Source organism: Primulina huaijiensis, chromosome 11 (genome assembly GCF_012295235.1).
Source record: "Primulina huaijiensis isolate GDHJ02 chromosome 11, ASM1229523v2, whole genome shotgun sequence".
Classification (NCBI taxonomy): domain Eukaryota; kingdom Viridiplantae; phylum Streptophyta; class Magnoliopsida; order Lamiales; family Gesneriaceae; genus Primulina; species Primulina huaijiensis.
Genome location: NC_133316.1, coordinates 21,896,522 through 21,902,848, shown reverse-complemented (window position 1 = coordinate 21,902,848; position 6,327 = coordinate 21,896,522). Strand labels below are relative to the sequence as shown.

The 6,327-nt window shown below is 33.9% G+C and overlaps 1 long non-coding RNA gene across 2 annotated transcripts; it reads left to right on the top strand.

Annotated features, from left to right (window-relative positions):
* Positions 1-2,429: 2,429 nt before the first annotated feature.
* On the top strand, positions 2,430-6,095 carry LOC140987503 (uncharacterized). Of its 2 annotated transcripts, none has more exons than XR_012177145.1 (3): positions 2,430-2,840; positions 3,588-4,608; positions 4,701-6,095. It is a non-coding gene; the product is annotated as an uncharacterized lncRNA (long non-coding RNA). The 2 variants fall into 2 exon arrangements; XR_012177144.1 differs by having other exon boundaries at positions 3,588-4,762; positions 5,229-6,095.
* Positions 6,096-6,327: the final 232 nt, after the last annotated feature.

The window sequence follows — 6,327 nt, the reverse complement described above, 5'->3', positions numbered from 1 at the left end:
AAAAACAACCAGCCTCGTAGCATAGTATAAACTGAAACCAGTTTATTTTCATAATTCGCAAATTTAAACATTGTCTTTACAACTGAAAAATAAATAAATTGCGGAAACGTCTTACATGAAATTTTAAGCACTAAAATTCGAAAATCCTCCACTGCCAAAACTCGAAATTTAAAATAGTCACCGGCCCCAGAATTATTCAGACTCTTCTTCTTCAACATGCTCTTCGGATTTATCTGGGGAGGGGAGTGTAAGGGGTGAGTATTTTGAGAAATACTCAGCAAGTGGAGGCCGTTCGAGTACACAACAACATGCACATAAAATTTCGAAATACATACACACACACCATGCAGATTTTGACTCATACCACATTCGTATCCTTGACCTGACACTTAGATTCATCTACTTTCAATGGTTTACTGAATTCAGTCCCTAATTTTTATTCCTCTAAGGGGGCGAGGTCGAATTGGTTATATCCCCACCGTATGAGGGTCATATCATAGTTGGGATTCCCTCCCATATCAAGTTGAATCCTCACAGTGTCAAGATAAAACCCATGCAGAAATCATAACCATAAGGGGGTAGAAGAAGAATTGTACTCGACCGAAATTTCAAAAAAAACGAAAATGCACACCGAAATTACACATTTGAAACGAGCCCACTTACCTTAAATTCTTGCTGAAAAACGTGAAAAGCTAGGGTTTCTTGCACAGGAAATTTCGAAAATTTCCTCTTCGGCGACTGGACGGCAGTGCTTCGCTACTCGGCTGAGCAAAACTCGAAAATTCCTAGGGAAACTAGGGAGAACAAACTCGAAAATTTCTAGGAAAACTAGGGAGAGCAAACTCGAAAATTTGGTGAGTTATGAGGTGTGATTTTCGAGTTATAGGGCCCTCCTATTTATAGGGATTGGCTGCTATCTCGATAGGTGTCATCTGCGCGTTTAAATTTGAATCAAATCTTCATCTAGAATCGTGATCTAATCTAAATCTTTATCCCTGATCCTGAATAATAATTTCGAAATTTAGATATCTTTCCTTGGATAATTTCGAAATTGTGCCTTGTCCAGCCTGCAAAAATTTCGACTTTTGTGTCTAATTTCCAATATTCGGTAGCCTTTTTATTTCCCAATTATATTTCTTAAACCCCAAAAATTTCCCTACCTAAATTCGAAATTTAGTGGTATTTTTCCAAGATAAGATTTTGATATTTTTTTCTTAAAAATCCTAGTAGTTAAACTTTTAAATTTTTCCCAAGCCTGTATTTTATCATGCAGACTTTTCCCTATATCTCATCAATTTCGAAATCCTCCCTAAATCCTTCAATATTTTCGAAAATCCTATGATATATACTTTAATATTTTGTAATCCAAGATTTAGTTATCTTCCTGGTTAAATCTTTATCCAGGTATATCAAATCTTAGATCTATATCTGGTATATTTCTGCATATCTCAAATTCCGAAAAATATACACGATATTAATTAAATTCTTGAGTTCTAAATAATGCTAAAGATAAAATTATCCATTCCATTTTCGAAAATCTTGCAAATCTTGGTACAAAATATTATTATGATAAAGTCTAAAATCCTGGATTTTACAATTTCCGTTTCACCCTAATTATTGATTTACCATCAGAGATTATTTTAAACGCAAAACATTATTTGATATATGAATTTAATTATTTTTAAAACTATAATATATAAAGACCGTAATCTTTGTACTCCTTACACTAGTCATATAAGTTGGATTTTGGTTTTCTAATTAGTCTTGTAATTTGCTCAAAAATTAGTTTTGTAATTATTATTATTTTTTAATTTTTAGTCCGATTTTATTGGAGTACCCATGTCATTCCTATGGAAATTGGAGTAAGTGTTGAAAAAAAAATCAATTTATCATATTATATATATATATATATATAAGAAAGAAATACAACGACCACAATTCCGGATTCCACCGGGATCTCTTTTATATAATATTATTTGCATGAGATATCTGGCTTTTAGCGTGGACTTCGATCAACGATCATTACTAAGTTTCATCACGGAACGCGGATCGGTACGATGTTTCCAATCTTCTGCTTATTAAAGGACTGTGATTAATTTGTCTGTACTGGAATTAAGACAACCTGTTGTTGGATATTTAATAAAATTTGGATATCTTGGTGGACACGGTTATATTGTATATTTTTCAAATTGAGCATTTGACATCATCACATGCGTCATTGAGTCGCTAAGTGTTTTCGATAAGTTTTTAAATTTATTATTAAACATGTCACATACAAAATTCAATCCATATTAAAAAAACCAAAGCTTGTGTTAAAATAATATATGTAAATATTAAATGGCATGAAATAAACTCATTACTCACAAGTCAAATAAAGCATATTGTTGATTCATCTATCATACGAATTTACTGAATAATACTATATTCCCTATAAAAGACCATCAACCTCTGCGGTACTTTATGTAAAATGCTCTTAACTGATCTTCACCCCTTGTACCCAAACAGACCATTGACACTATGTCTAGCTGTCTATGCCCACGACCGCGAAGAGCTCGGCCACCAGCGCAGCAGCTGAATGTCTTTAAAGAAAATAGGGGAAAGCCCGCCTACAATTGGCCCCCACCGCCTCCGGTATATTCTTACAACGAAAAGAGAAGTAGAAAATCCGGCAAAAATCGCAAAAAAGATAAAAGTTATGCCGATTGGGCGGAAACAAGTGTTTCTGTTGCCAGCAATTCACAAGGTTGTTGTTGCGGTGGCAGTGGTGGTGGCGGCGACGGTGGCGGTTGCGGTGGTTGTGGAGGTTAATAGATATTTGACCTGCAACAATGTATTACTAGGTAAAACAGTTTTTGGATTCGTAACTTAGTTCAATTTTGGGTTTTTGATTAGATTTCTAACTAAATTATTTCCACTACTCGTACAAATGAGATTTAAACTCAATAATTCATAGGTTTTTGAGACGTCACTTTTATCACTAGGCCAGTGATCTTTTTTCTTATAAATTTCAAATTTCACCATAATATGAAATCGAATTTTTTCTATAAATTGGTTAGCTTTGATTCTTCTTGATATCAGTACAGAGATGCGAGGCAATCAAATCATGTCTGCGCTCCATCTTGATTAAATATTCTGTAATCATGGAATTAATCTTTGATACCCAATTTCATTAACGAGAATATTGATTGAGTAATTCTTTAGACTTTTCAAAATTTATTTAATGGGGTCTTTGAAAAAAGAATGTACAAATTTTGACTTCGGACTATTATTCCTCTTTATTATAATTGAATATATTTATAATTCACCTTTTTTTTAATTAAATTATTATGGTCAGCAGTCAATGAATTAACGTGGATAATCAAGATCTCGTCATTAAATTACGAAAATTAAAACATATTTAAGAATGGGGAAAAACGAAGAAATTATATAAAAATAGGGGATATTTACTTTGACTCTCTTATTAACTGTAACTTCAAAACTATATATGTTTTTCTTCGATGAGAATATGAATAGTTCTCTATATAAGTTACTTCATATGCTATTGCTTGCACTCATCATGGCTCGTATTTTTTCCTTCGCAATTGTAGTTGCGCGCCAGTTTGTTACGTGCACACCGTTGTCATCTGCAAGTCTAGAGACGCCTATCTTTTTTGTTATTTCCTTCAGCAATTTCCCTTCAATGGGAAGATTCAAACTTCTGCCCATACAAGAACCAACAGGCTTGGGAATCGCTACTGTGTTGTTACGCTTATTATTCAGTATTCTTAGTATATATGTGCATGAATGTGTAAACAGCCTTTTATTCGTTAATTTAACGTTTTCATGTCTAAGTCATTCTGCTGTATTAAAAGTTATGGAGGTTATGAAGTAATGTTGCGCGGTGTTGTTCCGTTCTTAATTAAATACATTTTCTCCCGTTGGATTGTCGTTTCAATGCGTATGTTTAATCTTTCTCCCACTTATCTTTTGTTGCTAGACTACCTCGAGATAAAATTACATTGCTAAAATCGAAACTTGTTTACGTGTTAGATTCAGACTCAGTCATCAAACTCTTTCTCCCGCTGATCTGTTGTTGCCAGACTACTGCGAGATAAATTATGTTGCTAAAATCGAAACTTGTTTACGTTTTAGATTCAGAAAATCGAAACTTTTACGTTATTGCCTTTAGCTACATGTGCTACTTCAATATGACTACATTTATTGTCATGATCATCACGTTTTGGTCAGTTGAACTTCCTTATATATATATATTTTTCTTCTATTTGTTTGTATGAGTCTTTTTACGTTACTAAGGCTACGTTTATTTTCTCATCATCACATTCAATTGTAAGCAATTACATCGGTATATTGATAATTGCTTATTAGTGGTTGATCATTTGAACTTCCTTGTATGTATCTCTGTTTTTGTTCTTTCTTTTCTTGGTAACTTGCTTTTACATTTGATTATAATTCCTCCTTTTCTATTGGGAGCCAAAAAGTAACAATTTTTTCTCATTTTTTGCTCAATTGCCTTTTTAATCTCGGTATATAACATATTTGATTTAGTTAGCAATCACCCTTTGTCATGCATGTCCGGCGTACCTCTGTAATTTCCTCATATGTTGCGAGGTATTCATTTCTTTGTATGTGCTCCCTTTGGTTTATTTAGCTATGAGTCGACTTCGATTATATGGTGTTATCAGTGAGTTTAGCGATTACAGCGGTTGTGCTGTTGTTGGGTCCGGTGATGCACATAGCGATTGGGCCGTCCTTCTCTCCATTGGTGAGTTACCTTGTGTATATTTCCCCTTACCATCGTTTTTAGAGTTAAAACTTTCCGGTTATGCTTTTTTGGGAAGTATTATTATAACTAATTGTATTGAAAATGAAGTTTTTTTTTTTTTTGGGCTTAAAGAGTACCATGTTTTTAAATTGAAAATGAGAATTCTATTTTTTAACAGAAATATGGTACCAATTTTTCATTATGAATTGGTTGAGCTTTCAAAAAAATTTAGTGCATTCGAAAAAATAATAATTAGTTTCACATATATGATTAGCTATATATGAATATTATAAATTGTCTTGATTTTTAATCAAGTAAAGCTTTGACGTACTATTTTGAACACTAAACTTTTAAGGAAAAAAATGATTTGCATGCACGCAAGCATGAGATATAAATCCTCATCAAATGATTTGTTTTGTTATTTTATTAGATTAAACTGATTATATATTTCATCTTTAATTTTCAGGATCGGCTAATCGAGAAGCCAATGCAGCAGACTCAATGAGCATCACCAACGGTACCAATCATGGACTATTCCCGCGACCAACGTTTACATGGAGTCCAGATCAGTACGTACCCCTAGCTTTATTAGTTTCGTCACTAACGAAGCAAATGCGAGGTGCCACAGTGAACAAAGAAAAACTGTATATGCAGAGGACGTGCTATCTGTCATGGGAACCTTAGGGTTCCAAAACTACCAAGAATACCTGACATATTATTTGAAAAAACATAGAATGGATGGCATCAATGGCTGACGTGTCACCATGCCACTCAGTCGAGGTGAGATGAACTTTGCCCAGCCCTCGACCGGCCAGCTGCTTACGCAACCTCCGGATTTCATGGGAACAAATCATGCACCGTGACAGCCTGCATTGCGAAATATTTATGAAGGCAATGCAAATGGAGAGGGCGAAGGCAATCCTTAGTTTGACTTCAATAAATTAACAATACCGGGAAAAGTTTATTCTTCTAAGCTATATTATGGTTAGTCCTGTGCAACCCCATAAGTAGGCCCATCTAGATCATGTCCAAACAAAACTTTGGACCTCCTGTCCATTCCTAACCAAGATAGGCGGCCTATGATGGAGTGTACTCTCCTATAACTATCAGGTTCAGAGTCTTTAGATGTTCTCTCGTTTTTTGTTCTCAGTACCTGACTTGAGCGTCGTAAGGGTTACGCTGAGACACCTAATGTAAAAATAGATGATTGTTTTCTTAATTTTCGCAGAACTTGATACCTATTTTTTTCCTTCTTATCAATTAGACACACTAGGTTAAGCTCCAGCAAACAATAAAGGTAAGGATCACCAAATTCTTGTATAACGATTTTATGTCCTGTATATCCTAACCATTTTTATCTTCATGTTGCAAGTATTTCACAGATCTCGCATTTTACATGATATATGGACTCCTCTTCAAGATTAATTGCGTTCAAATCATAATTTAAATGCTTTACATTAGTTCCGACACCTTTGAATTTGGTTAATTTTAATTTTTTGAATGTTTAAGATTTTAAACATTTTTTGGGTAAATTTGAAAGTCATAGCTTTAATAAAAAATTATGA